The sequence below is a fragment of the Camelus ferus genome, chromosome 7 (assembly GCF_009834535.1).
Source record: "Camelus ferus isolate YT-003-E chromosome 7, BCGSAC_Cfer_1.0, whole genome shotgun sequence".
In the NCBI taxonomy this organism is placed as follows: domain Eukaryota; kingdom Metazoa; phylum Chordata; class Mammalia; order Artiodactyla; family Camelidae; genus Camelus; species Camelus ferus.
Window position 1 is genome coordinate 73,782,941 of NC_045702.1, and position 15,335 is coordinate 73,798,275.

The 15,335-nt window shown below is 34.6% G+C and overlaps 1 protein-coding gene across 11 annotated transcripts in view; it reads right to left on the reverse strand.

Annotated features, from left to right (window-relative positions):
* The window catches only part of PHTF2 (putative homeodomain transcription factor 2), a 171,924-nt gene that overhangs the window by 147,306 nt on the left and 9,283 nt on the right, over positions 1 to 15,335 (reverse strand). The gene's annotated exons all lie outside the window — the stretch shown is intronic.

Here is a 15,335-nt window from a genome sequence, read left to right on the forward strand (position 1 = left end):
GATGAGCCTACACAGGTTCAAAGGCAGATACTGGCCCTAGAACTCACTGCAGATTAGGATCATCTAAGGCCGAAAAATAGATCTCAAGGAAATTCTAGGAGTAAAGCACCCTGCTGAGACGATCCTAAACACATGCAGAACTGCAAATGCAGAGTTGCTAATACTACAGAGTTTCCCAGAGTAAACAAAGTATCAAAAGTTTTATATACCATTCTTGGGAGCATTTTAGGATTCAAATATAATGAAATTACCAGCAAGTTCAAATATTCAGATCAACTTCTAAAATTTAAGGCAGCATTTACTTAATGCCTGTATTTTTGTCAGTGTTATAGATCAGATTATTTTATTACCTTTCCTAGGGTACTGATTCCATCTTTATCTGATCAAATTCAAGAAAACTATGTTTTGAAAATCCTTATAAATTCCCTAGCATCATGGAAAGAGGAACACAGAGTTAAATATTAGCTTCACTAATATGTAATATTGAAGAAGTCTCTTAATCGCTATGATTTAGTTTCTTTCACTTATAAAATAAGAGTACCTATTTTTCCCTTGTAAGATTTTTGTGACTGATAAATAATATACCTGAAATTTACCAAACTCGAGTACATACAGATGTTTAATTATAATTATTTTATTAGTAACTTTTATATTTAAAAATTCTCCATCCAGGAACTGCTAAGTGCTTATATTTCCTTTTTTTAACATGGCAAAGTTTAGAGAAGAAATACATGCAATGAGTTCTTGTTGACATTTAAAATAAAAATAGCTAACTGATTATTATTAGGTTAGCAATGTCAATTCTCAACTACATACACATGGATTAAAGATTTCAAAGTTCACCGTCCTCTGAAGTTTCTCACTCAGATGTGGCTACCTTCATTTCTTTCACCAGGGTTTTTTGGGAAACTTGACCTTACTGACTTAAAAACTCCCATTTTTGTTTTTCTGTCCTTGAGGCCTCTAGGGGTAACACATTAATTTTAATCACATTTCATTCTAAAGGCTTTCCCTTAATTCTGCCAGAGGATTATTTATTACAGCATTACACCTTCATTATAATTGTCTGTCAAGACAATTGTGCATGTTTTCCAAACTGGTTAACTCCTTCTCCCCACTCCCGTCCCCACCTTGCCAAGTGCAAACTACAAAAGATGCTACAAAAAGTATGAGAATATCAATTTTTTACTTTACTGTCCTTTACTTTTTTCTTGCCAATATTTTATTATAAATAGAGTATAACTTTTAAAATTGTTAATCACTATATTGTACACCTGTAACATATAATATTTTACATCAACTATACTTAAATAAAAATTGTTAATTAAAAAAAAAGTAATTCTGGTTGCTAGCTTGTAAACCCTCTGTAGACAGGAATTTATCTTATCTTTTATAGCATCCACATTTTCTAACACATTAATACCTAGGTTCAGGAAAGGAAACAGAAGAAAGGCTTTAAGGATGTAGAAAAGGGATGCAAAAAAATTTCAAAAAGTTTTACTCTTAGCTACATACATGTTATTTATACTGAAAATATACTTTACTGCCCTTTAACCTCACCCAATCTTTACTGGTGAAAATTCCAGATTATCTACCAAAATAAAGATCTTCTTCCCTAATCCACAGGGCTGTAGATAATATGCATTTCATATGCAGAGTGTGAAAGGATTTTTTTATTCACCTTATCTATTAAATATATGAGATAGTTAATCTATCTGGGAAACATTTATATGGTCACATATAAATAGCAATTTTTTTTTTAAGAAAAGGCTTTAATGGAAGTGAGAAAAACATTACCTGGTTCAAATAAAATGATCTGAAAGCCTTTTTTATATACTTTGGTTTACACCAAGGTACACTTAGAAATAAATTTCAAAGATCAGCTGTAACAGTAAAGTAGGCATATAAAATATTCTAAATATTTTAATTATATTCATTTGGATCTACATAAATACAACTTCAATTAATTTCGTTTAAAAAAGAAACAACCTTTCTTCAGGTAATGGTAAGTTCTGCTCTATAAATTCATTTAACAGTTTTTCCATTGTGTCAACTACCTTTCATTTCAGTGACACTGAGTGGTTCATATCTATTTTTAAAACAGGTTTTACAACATGCTAAGATGGATTTCTGAATCAGACACGTGACAAAGTATTCTCAAAGACACATGAACATAATCAACAAGAAATAATAAATCAACAAATGATTTCATGAATAATAAAGATTATTTCTAAAGCTTTTCCAGCTTCTTTGATTCTGACAGTTGAGGAATACAGGTTCATAACCTCTATTACCATGATAGTTCATGTTAAGTAACTTTTAATACTAGATTATGACACTAAAGTTAATTTACAGGAAAAAGTAGAATATTAAGCTTATTGAGTACCTTAAACAGAAGATCTTAATCTTTTTTGATCGAATGAGTTGATAGAAAGATGGTATTAAAATATGAAAATAATACAATTCTGAAAACACACAGCTAACAGCAGGCATAACATTTAAATATTGCCATAAGCAGTTACTCTCAGCTCATTCTCTCCTTGATGCTGCTTTAATCATCATACCTAGTCAAAACATCTGAAATTATTCTTTACTATGTCAAGGTCTACACAAACTGAATTTATGATGCCAAAAACCAGGATGGAGGGAAAAGATGACACAAAGAGATAGTATGTTAAGTCTGCTGTTATAGAATCTTACTATCAAATACAGTAATGACCAGCAGATATTCTTTGTACAGATAGAGCCAAAGAAATCATCAAGGTTTTAACCACTCCCTAAGTTAGGGAAAAAAAGTATCAAATACTATATAATGTTACAACGTACTTCTTTCATTTTCATGAAACAGATTTCCCTGCTCCAGCATGACTCTTTCTAGGCTCAGAAAACAATTTATGCCCACCTCTGTCAGGCACTTTGCTTGTGCTGTAATTCCCATTCCTTTTCTCTGCTCATTCATCCTTCTAGATCAGTTCAGACCCTACTTCCTCTAAAATGAAGTTTCCTCTAAGTGTTCATTTGGACTAAAATATTTTGAAGCTTGATGTCTCTTCCAGCATTGACTTGTACTAATAAATCTGGTATTTAAATAAAAATACAAAGCAGTATAGCCACACATGTCATTGATTCATATGTAAACACTCTTAAGGAAAAAAGAGGCATCTTTCTTCCTTTGTGCCTCGCTAAGTACCCAGCACATTATAATATGCGGAAGAGGAAGTACAGCACAGAAAAAGCAATGACTAAGCATCAGAAGAATTGGGTTCTAGATCCAAGTTCTGACACTAAGAGCTCCATGCTTCTGAATTAGTTACTGAGTTCTCTGGGCCTTAGTTTCTCACCACTGCCATCTTAGCCAAATAGTCCAAACTCAGTAAAGATTAAACAAGTAACAATTCCAATAATGTATAGCAGTTCCTCTGAATTGCTTTACTAACACACCCAGAAACATTAACATTAGTTAAATCAGTGATATATATGGAATTTAACATAGTAGAAACTGTTAGACAAGATGGAAAATGTTATTTTTAAAAGGTAGTTTATGTAAATCTCCTCTGGCCCTGATCTCATCATTATGCTATTCAACAACCTGTGCCACATTTCTCACCGCACTTAGAATTGTATTTAAACCCTTTAAAATCTCACAGTCACCTACTTACCCAACACTATTGCTCACCAGCCTCTCATACATCTGTTTCAATCATTCCACTTCCTACAGTTTTCTACCTTAATGCCAGAATTAACTTTTCTTTCCAAAACAAGGAAGATTTCAAGAAAGCCTCCTAAATTTCAATTTCTCTGTAAGTTTCTTCCTAATTTTTCCATTAAATATTTCTCGCCCTGTTCTGCATTCCCATTACACTTAGTATGTTCTGTTTTGCAGACCTTTAAATACTTGTCTGTATGTGCCCCTACTCCATAAGTTCTTTGAGAGCAGTCCAATGTCTTTATTATCTCTGAACTCTCGTATAGCTTTTTGTATATATGAAACACAAATGTTTACAAGCCAAATTAAACAGCTGCCAACCAAAGCACCATCACAGATGAATGAATTTAAGGGCCTGTTAACTGAAGGAAAAATGTACCATGTTAGAGTAATGACTTAAGTTTTATTGGGGCAAAATGAGGACTATAGCCCAGAAGACAGTCTTTCAGAGAGCTCTGAGGAACTGTTCAGAAGAGGGAGGAGGGGTGGTCAGTATACATGTGATTACAGTGAAGTACACATTTTGGCAGAAAGTTGTTTCAAGTCACAAGAAGGTTGAGGCTAGTCACAAGGAGCAGATGTCTCTGTCAGTGATTTTAGTGCTTTTCTAGATATGAGAAGATACGAGAAACTGAGCTCATAAAATCTTCGGAAAATATCTAACTATCTGAAGGCCTGTACTGCCAGTTTTTCTGAGAACACAGAGTGCCTCATTCCTGATCTCCACCCTGAACTCCTTTCAGGGTGTGTTGAAGGTCAGTGACTGCAGTGGCTAGTGACTTCATTTTTGTAGTGCCAGATGGTGAGCGACAATTTTCAGCTGGCAAGCTAGAATTTAAAATTCTAGCTGTCCAACTCCTGCGCTACCCCAACGTGCAAATAAACACAAAAACATACTTTCCTAATAGTAAAAGGTACAAAAATATTGTGAAGTATAATTAACACGGCTGGTTTATTTATTCACATATCACTCAATGAAACAATATACAACAATTTGCAGACCCCTAAAGTACAGTGAAATGGAGTAAACGTCAAACCTGCCAAGTCTAGTCTCTCTATTCTTAAACGCTGAAGTTAAATATAACTTTGAAAAGGTAATAAACGCTAAGATTCAAATCAAATTTTTTCATACTGATACCGAAGTTAGGAAACAAGTGAAATTCTGGTACAGGGAGTGCGGTATTGACAGAAGGAAACCTACTAGTGTCAGAGATGCTATTCTCTAATAATATGACCTATAACTTGTTAATACAAATAGTCTGTGTATTTTGGGCTAGAGGATAACACCTACTTTAAGAAAAATTATAGGCAAGTAACTTCCCTTTAAATCTGTATTGACAGAAACATGTTGTACTGTTACGTAATCTAAGAGAATCCCAAGAGTTGTAATCTTAATACCCACAAAACCCTCTGTGGAACTTCCTGATGTGTACAACAAACTCACTCAGTACGTCCTTTAAAGCAAATTTTTTAATTTTCGCACATACTTAACTAGCCCGTGTGAACAAAATCTCTACTAGTAGCTTTCATTTGGGTTTTTTTTTAATACAAAAGATCCTTTAAATACTTAATTGATAGTGTACTGGGTGAGTGCTTCTTGTTTTGACTGTTGTGCCACTTGGAAAAAATCAATAATGAAATATGACCTAAATGGTTTAAATTTCTCATTTACTCACAAGAAATTTTTACTATCAATCATTCAGACCTCACTCATATATGGATATGTTATTAGTGGCCTCAAGTAAAAACATTAACTAAATTAGTGTTTCACGTACTCTATATTAAAGTAATAATACACAAAATGATATTCAAATGGTTTAAAGATTTAATAGATCTTCAAAATGAATTTAGAGACTCAAAACTGCTAACTATACCTCAGCAAAAATACTACGAATAAAATTTGAAAAATATTTTAGAGATGGTTCAGCTAGTATCTGATCATTTAATAAAATATTTATTTACTCAGCACTTACTATTGCACTGTTGTAGGCACTAAGGATGTAACAGTGAACAAGAAACAAGGTCTCCGTCCTGATGAAACTTACAATGTCGAGAGAAGATTGAAAATGAACAACAAATAAGATAATTTTGTGTTGCTATGAAGGAATTAAACAAGGGGATATAATTGGATAGAGTGGGGTACTTTTGGAAAAGATGGCCAAAGAAGTCCTCTTTGAGTAGACATGTGAATTGAGATCTGAAGTATGAGAACAGCCAGCTAGGCTAAAAACTGAGGGAGGACATCTTGAGCAGAGGTAACAGCAAACAGAGAGTTTAAGATGGGAAATAATTTAGAATTTTTAAGTAACAGAAAGGAAGCCAGTGTGACACAAGTGTAATGGATACAGATGACAGTGGTTCAAGATGAAGTATGAAAGGGAGGTAGGAGCTACAGGGTCAGAGGCACCAGAGCAAATAATTTTATTATAAAGACAGGAAGGCAATGAAGTGATTCCATACAAGCAGTGATGATCTAATTTGCAAAGAGCACTCTGAGAGCTGCAGAGAAAGGACTGGGACTGAAGAGTTCAGAGCAGAAGCAGTTAGGCTAGTTAAGAAAGTCTTAGTCCCATATAGAAGATGACAACATATTGGGGTCAGGTGCAAGTAGCAGATACGGCAGTAAGTGGGCAGTTCTGAGTTTTATTTGTGGGTAAAATCAGCCAGATCTGGGAATGGACTAGGATGGGGCAGGCTGGGGGAGAGATTGAGAAGAGGAGTCTAGGTTTTGGATTGGAACCATTTTCTAGATGGATCTACATTTAAAAAATGGTTTATGAGAGTAAATACAAAAAATTAGTTTTAGATCTGTTAAGGAACAATACCTACTAGACATAAAGAAGGCATGTAGTTAGACGTATGAGTCTGAAGCTCAAGAAAAAGATGAGGGATGGAGATATGAGTTTGGAAGCCATGAACTCATAGTAAATATTTAAAATCAGACGTGAGTTACCTAGGTATATTCATTTGTGAAAACTAAAGTATACTTAACATCTGTGCCTTTCACAGATGACTTTAATAAAATTATGTGACTGACATATCAACTAAGAAGAGTATAATTAGAAAAAAAAAATGGTTCAGCCCCAAGTCTACTACTTCTCAGGGAAATGAAATAAGGGAGGCCAAGAACAGAAAATGAATAGAAAGAAAGGAGGTGAGTTTGATGTCATAGAATCCAAGAGAGGAGAGTCTTTTTACAAAGGACTGATAGGCAGCTAAGAGATCACCGGATTCAACAAACAGGGGTTAGAAATGACGTTGAGAGGAGCAATTTAAATGGAGTAGAGGAGACAGAAATCAAGGTGAAATGAGAAGAAATGGTTGATAAAGAAGAGGACCTGTGTAAAAAAAAAAAAAAAAAAAAAAATCACCAGAGATTGCAGGGCACAATGTTGCCCAAAGTAATGCCTTTCCTAATCTATGTGTGGCTGTGGCTATGTTCTGGTCCAGATACAAACAGAAGTGTCAGCTGGAACTTCCAAATTAGGCCCCTTAAAAGAATCAGACTCAGATGGAGAAAGCCCTTTGTTCTTTCCCCTCTTCCCATTCCTGCTCCCTGGAATGCTGTTTTAATGGCCAAAGCTCCAGCATTCACTATGGACAATGACCTTAAGACCAGAAGCCAGGTGTATTCATAGACAGGAAGGAACCTGGGTTGCCTAGTGAAGCCAGTTCTGGACTGCCTACACCTCCATACTTCTTGTATCCAAGATTATAAATCCTTATAGTTTCAGCCACTGTTATTAGCAGCGAAATCAAATCTGATACTGCAGTATATAATACTTCTGGTTCACTTTTTTTGCCATCAAAAGTTTGTAAACATTGTTCCACTGGAATTTTGAAATCATATGTAACTGAGAAGTTTGCAGTCAGCTAGATTTCCACCCTTATATCGGTCAGGTTTTCTTTTTGGCCAAGATGCCAAAATAATTCTCTCCTTATTTCCGAAGTTAGTAACGAATCAGGGTATAGTCAATTTTAATAATTTCACAAATTTTTTCTTGGTGTTTAGTGCCTTTCAACCTTCAAATGTACTTATTACATAAATTTTAGTATTATATTTCTGAAATCTTTTTCTATTTCACTTGTTGGAGTCTATTCCAGGGATACAAGTTATTCTCAGGTAGGATAGTCTTACAGTCTTTTCATTCATTTCTTTCCTGTAGCATATTTGTAGAGTTGCCATGTCATTTTTTCAAAAATCTTGATCATGTTTAACATGGGGAGTGCTATCCTGATTTCCTACTTATTCTGATAACCAGTAGGTTCTCCTCAACAACCTCAACACCCTTCTTACCCAAGCTGGGACCATTATTTCTGTGCACACATATGCAAGCATACACACAAACACAAACTTCAGTTTGACAACTGGATACTGCTTTTAATCTATTTTTCTACAACCTAAAGATGCAGGAACTGGAGCAAGAGCTAAATTCGAACTTAGTACAGCCACTGCTGAAATGTCATTAAGTGTCCTGCACCAGGATCCATTCCCCAAGTCAAAGGGCTATCCTACCTTCATGGGCTTTGGCTCTTGCCCCTAATCAGACTACATTTCAAAATTGCAATGCTCCCCGACTGTGTGGGGCACAGTATTAGTATGTAGGGTCTTCTCAAGGATTTTTTCCTTCACTTTTTGTTCCCTACTCATCTCTTAGATCTGCTTCCATGAAGAGCATTAGTGAGAATACTTCATGTACTACAGGCCTCATCTTTCCTTAGTCTGGCTTCTGAGATATGGGGCTGGAATTATAAGCCTTGACATACACACCCAGTATCTTCCATTCTTTCCTTGGCTTCAGTTTTTTAAAGTAGTTGGCATTAGGTAGCACATACTTCTTTTTTGTCCACTTCTATTCCATTTTTTGCCCTCTCCTCCCCCATACCCACTTTTTCTTTCTTTCATTGGGTTTCAGTGAAGGAAAATTCTGTGATTCTACTTCATTTTCACTTGTAAATCCCTAAAGTTACTTTTTTAACATTTATTTTTTAAGTTCTAATGATAATCTTTTAAATTACTGACTCAACTGAAAAGCAAAATTTAAATATTCTAAGATAGGATTCTAAACTAACAACAGCTGCACTTTTACTTCTGTTATTTCTAACAAAAGGAAGTAAAGAGAAGACACTGAGTTTCAATTCCTTTTATAAATGCAGGATACTAAATTGAAAATACAGGACCAAGTTTAAGATCTTCTGTGAACCTGTTACAACTACCTCCAAGGAAAATAAAACTAAAATTCATCTGTCCTCCTCAAATCTACTCTTCTAAGACTACTCAATTTGCTACTCAAGCAAGGAAAACTAGAATCTTTCTTGCATCCTTCTCTTTCCCATCACCATCAATTCTATACCTGGTACATAGGAACCACTCAATAAATATGAAGGAATTAATTAATATAGTCTATTTGTCACACTGCCAAAACAACTCTCATATAACCCCTACCTGGCCCCATTACCACAGATCTGGTGCAAGCCCGTATCATCTATTCCCAGGGCTACTCTAACAGTCTCTCATTATTTCTTCACTTTCACCATTTATCTTTCTAAAATACTGACCTCATCATGTTTCTCTCCTTTTTAAAAATCTCTAATGATTTCCTATTGCCTAAGAAAAGGTTTAATCAGATAATACAAAAGGCCCTTCTTTTACAACCTGATCACAGATTTATTGCTTTTATAATCAGTAGCATTCATCATCTCTACCTTCTTCCACACATGACCTCTTACCTGCCCTCTGCAATCTGCCATCCATATACACATCCCACAACCTTGCCATGTAGGTTACCAAGGATACTTTCATGCTTGCCTCCTAGTCCTGGTGATACATCCACTATTTAAAATAACCTTCTCCTTGCTCTGACCTATTTGACAAGTTACTTTGGATTCTTCTAGGCCCAGATGGTCACAGGAAATTAAACTGCAAGAACATATAAGTCATGGTGTTCAAGTGACTTAAATTCTTAAAGAGTAATTTAAGATTTAAATATTTCAAACTACCAGGAAAATAAATGGTAGACTAAACACAGGCATCTAACAACTTTACTCTCTTCCAATACATAACTGAAACTACAGCAAAAGCATATACATATAAGGAATGGGATTAGAATTAGTTCTAAGTTGGTAGATAGAGGGTTAATGCTGAATTAGAAATAAGAACCAAATTGTGTTCCTGGGTTTTCTTCTCCCACAGTTATAGTGGCTAATTTAAAATTAGGATGTATGGCTTTAAATATACCAGGTAACTTCTTAGTGAACTATTCTTGAAAATTGAGTCATTTTTAAAATGATAAACATACGATTGGTCAACAAATATATTTCATGTAATATCATTATTAATACATCCAGGTCATCAATTCAGAGTTAATAAAAACAAAGTTTGGGGACCTTGCTTCATATTACTACTAACTACCAAGCCAACTGGCCTAAACTGCCAGGAAATTCAGTAATGCAGCACAATTTAACAGCCCCTATACTTAAACATTCTTCTAATTTAAGGGAATTTTCTAGAAGTCAGGAAACCAATATTTCAATTTCTAGCCCATTCAAATCTGTATCACAGAGGAAAGTACTTTCTAAACATAGTATAACTATTATTTAACCAGGATTATCAGCTCAACTATGTACAGTTCATTCTTTTCATTATTGCCTAATCTCTTCAACTACACAGTACTATGTATGCCATTTTATATCAGAGACTTTATCTACAGATTTTGGTACCCACAGTGGGGGGTCCTGGAACCAATCCCTGTGGGTACCAAGGAATGACTCTGTAATACACACAATATGTGCTTAAGAAATGCAACTATTCCATTTCTCTTCTCCCCTTCACAGCAAAATTTTCCTATCTCCTCCAATTTCTCGACTTCTTCCCTTCAATCCAATCATGCCTTTATTCCACACACTCCACTGAAAGCTGTCTTTAAGGACACCAATGACTTCAGGTTGCTAAATCCAATGATCAGGTCTCAATTGCTCATCTTATCAGCAGTTGATTATGCTCCCTCCTCTTAGAACACTATTCACTTAGCTTCTAGGAAACCACTCTCTTGGGTTTGCTCCTAACTTTGTGGCTACTCCTGTTTCCTTGCTGGCTCTCCTCTTCTCCCTGAGCTTGGTCCTGGGACAGCTTCTCTGCCTTCACTCAGTCCCTTGGTAATCATGTCAAAATATCTTGTTTTAAATACCATCTGTCTACAATGACTACTATATACGTAGATTACATCTGTAGTCTAACCTGTCCCCTAAATCCACTAGATTAGAAAAAGTCAAACAAGTCTTCTTACTTGAGGACTTATCAGAGCTTGTACTATGTTGCTGTGCATTATAAATATCCAAGAGGAGACTATGTACACACTATTTCTTACACTTATTTAGAACAGAATCCTTTCCTCATGATGCATCTCATGAGACATACAATTAACTAAGCCACTAAATACAGCATACTTAAGACATATTTCAAGTAATTCTAACTTCTCACGGCGCAAATTACATAAAAATGGGCAAATTTCTCCTCTGACTAAAGAGAGGTAATAACTGAGTTTGAGGTTTTCAAGGCAACTTACTCCATTAGAAGAAAGCTTGCCTCAAAATTTTCCTTATGTAGAGATAAATTTATGTCTCTCTTAAATTCCAATCACCTGTAATAATTATATACTCAAAATCTGCACAGAATAAATTTACCACACCTTCTGCCTTCAAATAAAATAAGTATATGCTATTGTTAATCTTTTCTTTTGCCAAATTAAATATTCCTAGCTCCTTCAAATTGTTCTTCATATAATTTGCCTTCAGACTCCTCACTATCCAGATCATCTTCCCCACCAGGTAATATCTACATAATTCCATGGAATCTACTTGGTCAACAAATAATCTGTCTGAAGAATGCAAAACACAGTGGACTCATAAATTCTATTAATAGGGACATAATCACTTGGTCACGCAGCCTAAGAATATATTCACCTTTTTTTATTTTTAGCAGCCATGACAATGGTTAACTCAATAATCCTTTCTAAAAATAAAGCTATTTACACACATCCACACTCATATATATACAATGCACTCAGCTATGTCCAATGAGATGGCCTAGTAGCAATGATTCCTCAGCAGCAGTAGGCACACCTAGCAACCAAATGTCTAAATAGCCCTCTACAGTAAAAGAAAGCAAGGTTCCTTAGAGAAATGTCCGATTCCAGGGCTGGCACAGAATAAGTACAAGGTGATCCTGGAACATCTTGTTGGGTCGGAAATTAAGAAAGTGCTCAAAGAGTTATAGGGACATTACCAAAAGAATAAAATAAGAATCAAACAAACCTCCAGAACTGTGAGAAATGTTTGTTGTTTATGAAAAAAAATCAGTCTATACTGATATGGATAAATAAATGAGAGGGGCGCCTTCTTTATAGTAGGAAGCCAGCTAATAAACAGAAGAAATTAGTGAAAAGTAAAAAAAAAAATCACTACTTGGCAACTCTTTTTTCCCTCAATTTTATTAAGATATAATTGACAAATAACACTGCATAAGTTTAAGCAGTATAACATAATGATTTGATCTACATATATATAACAAAAATTTTGCTAATATCCATCACTTCACAAAATTAAGAGTTTTTTCCCTTGTGATGAGAACTTTAAGCAACTATCTCGATAATTGATTTCTGCAAGAATCATCAATAGATATTAAAGCTAATGTGTAAGTCTGAGAGTAACAGGATATTCATATAATTAAAGTATCACTCCACAAGGTACTTATTAGTTACAAAGGGTAAAATAATGGCTTAACTGTGGATAAAATTGGAAAAACCACTTTAACTAAATGATCAAAGTTATCATTATTAATAGGAAAAATTGCAGCATTTACTTCTTGATATAATGTGCTAGAAAGAATGCAAAATTATGTCTGTGGTATTCCTAACAGTAACCTGAGAAAAAACCAACCAAACTAAAATTGAAGGACGTTCAACAACATAACTGGCCTCAACACTTAAAAGTTAATCATCATAAAATATAAATGTAGGCTATAGAACTGTTTCAGGTTAAAGGAAATTAAAGAGACATGACAACTAAATGGAGCATGTGATCCTAGATTTTCTTGCACTATAATGGACAGTTTTGCAACATTTGGTGAAATGTGAATAATATCTGTAGATAAGATAATAGTATTGCATCAATGTTAATTTCCTGATTTTTGATCATTGTACTGTGTTTATGTAGGAGAATGACCTTGTTTTTAGGAAATAAAACACAGGTACATAAAAGTGAAGGAGTATAAAGACTCAAATGAGTCAGGGAAAAGTATTATATATGTATCTGTATATAAAGATAAAAATAAAGATAAAGCAAATGTAGAAAAATGTTAATATCTGATTAATCTCAGTGAACAGTACACAGGAATTCTTCATACTATTCCTGCAATTTTTCTTTAAAGTGTGAAATTATGTCAATAAAAAAAAGAAAATAACGATAATAAGCTTTAACTCAGTTTTAAAACACCTCCTTTCTCATATTAATTTTCTATACATACACTATCAACTTAATTATAAAAGGCAGGCTTTATGTGTATTAAGTTTATCTTCTCATTAGTGTGGTTGCAGTGGAAGAGAAGTACCAGATAGACACAAGGAAACTGACCTGTGTTTTAATTTTACCAATTTACGTAATTCACCTCCATCAAAAGACAAAGGCCATTTCAATTGCCTATGATCAATGAGGAGACAGATTTTTTAGACATACTTTTCTAACATCTTAAACCCATTTCCTGTACAGAGATTTTTTTTTAACACTCCTTAACACATATTATTTCTAAGTTACACTGACTGCTCAAAATATAAAAGATCTTTGGATCACAGCAGTATTTTTAGTCTTTGTTGCAAATACTTTCCAATGATGATAAAATCTGAATTATTACATTGTTAGAAAAATGAACACTTCTCATTAATTTACCCTAGTATTAATCTAATCATGTTTTCCACACTCATTTTTTGACAATGAGAACTGGGTTTATAAAAGAAGAAAATGTTTGACACAACATTGTAGAATGACTATAACTCAATAAAAAAAAATGTTAAAAAAAAGAAGAAGAAAATGCAATTAGTTGCTCACTTTTTAATTCATCAACATTCCTACATTTGTTTCAAGTGAAACAGGAATGCTGAGAAAGCTGAATATAAACACATTTATCCAGTCAAAACATATGGTATACTTTTGTTCTTGCCATGCAAAGATAGTACATTCTAAAATTGTGGAACTTAAAACAATACTAAAAATGGTACTTTATGTATTTTACATTTAAAGTATTATTTTAAAGCTTAATATACAGAGGTTTCTACTTCCAGCCATGAGGAATGTCAGGGACTAGATTGATCCTCCCACCTTTAAAACCGAAAAAATGGACAAAATGTGTGAAATACTTTTAGACACTAGACAACAGACAGTGCAAGACAGTAATCTCTGAAAGAGGAAACAAAAAAGTGAGCCCTGTGATTTCCCAAGTGTACTGCCTGTAGAGTTTCCAGGACACAGTCCTAGGAGGAGAAAACCTGAGCCTGACTGACAGACTTCCCAAGCTGACAAGACAGATTTGAGTGTTCAAGGACACGAAGGCAACTGGAGTTCACAGGACAAAATACTAGAGAAGAGAAAGCAGTACAAAGAGTGCTCTGGAGCTTTGCAGAGGACTCCCCTAGGCCTTCAGTTGAGTACTGATCAACACGTGTATGTAGAGAAACTACCTGAAGCCAGGGATACAACCACCAGAAAAGAGCCAGACATAACAATTACCAAAGTTCACACAGGGACGTTAAGAGTTCATAGCCAGAGTAGAGAAATTCTGCAGTAATGGGTAACAGATAGAATATTCAGAAGGATAGCCCCAGGATGAAGGTTAAATTAGCCTTGTACTAAAGGATGCTGAGATCTCACCTAACAAAGCTTAAAAAGCATGACTTGGAAGACTGTTTCTAACTTACCTGTGTTCCAAACAGTGTCCCAAAACAAAGCCCCAAATATTCAGAAGAATGTAAAGAAAAGTGAGCTCCAAACAATAAAGTTCACAGTGTCTGGCATCCAAACAAAAATTAGCAGGCCTCCAAAAGAGAAAGGAAAATGTGATCCATAATGAGGAGAAAAATCAGTTACAAGAAATGGGCCCAGAAATGACAAAAGTGATAGGATTAAAACAGCTAGTATATACAAAACATTATACATACATACACAAATGGAAATAAATCCATTTCATACATTGGAAAATGTAATATTATTAAGATGTCCATACTCAAACCAATCTACAGATCCAATGCACTCTTTATCAAAATTCCAATGGCATTTTTTGCAGAAAAAGAAACATCCATCCTGAAATTCACATGGGATCCTGAGGGGCCTGAAATAGCCAAAATAATTTTTAAAAAGAAAAACAGATTAGAGGAGTTACACTTTCTGATTTCAAAATATATTATAAAGCTATGGTAATCAAAACAGTGTAGTACTGGCATAAAGAGAGACAAACAGACCAATGGAACAAGAGTCCAGAAATAAACCCCTGCATATACAGTCAAATGATCTTTGACAAGAATGCTAAGACCACTCAACGGGGCAAAGGACAGACTCTTCAAGAACTTGTGCTGGGAAAACT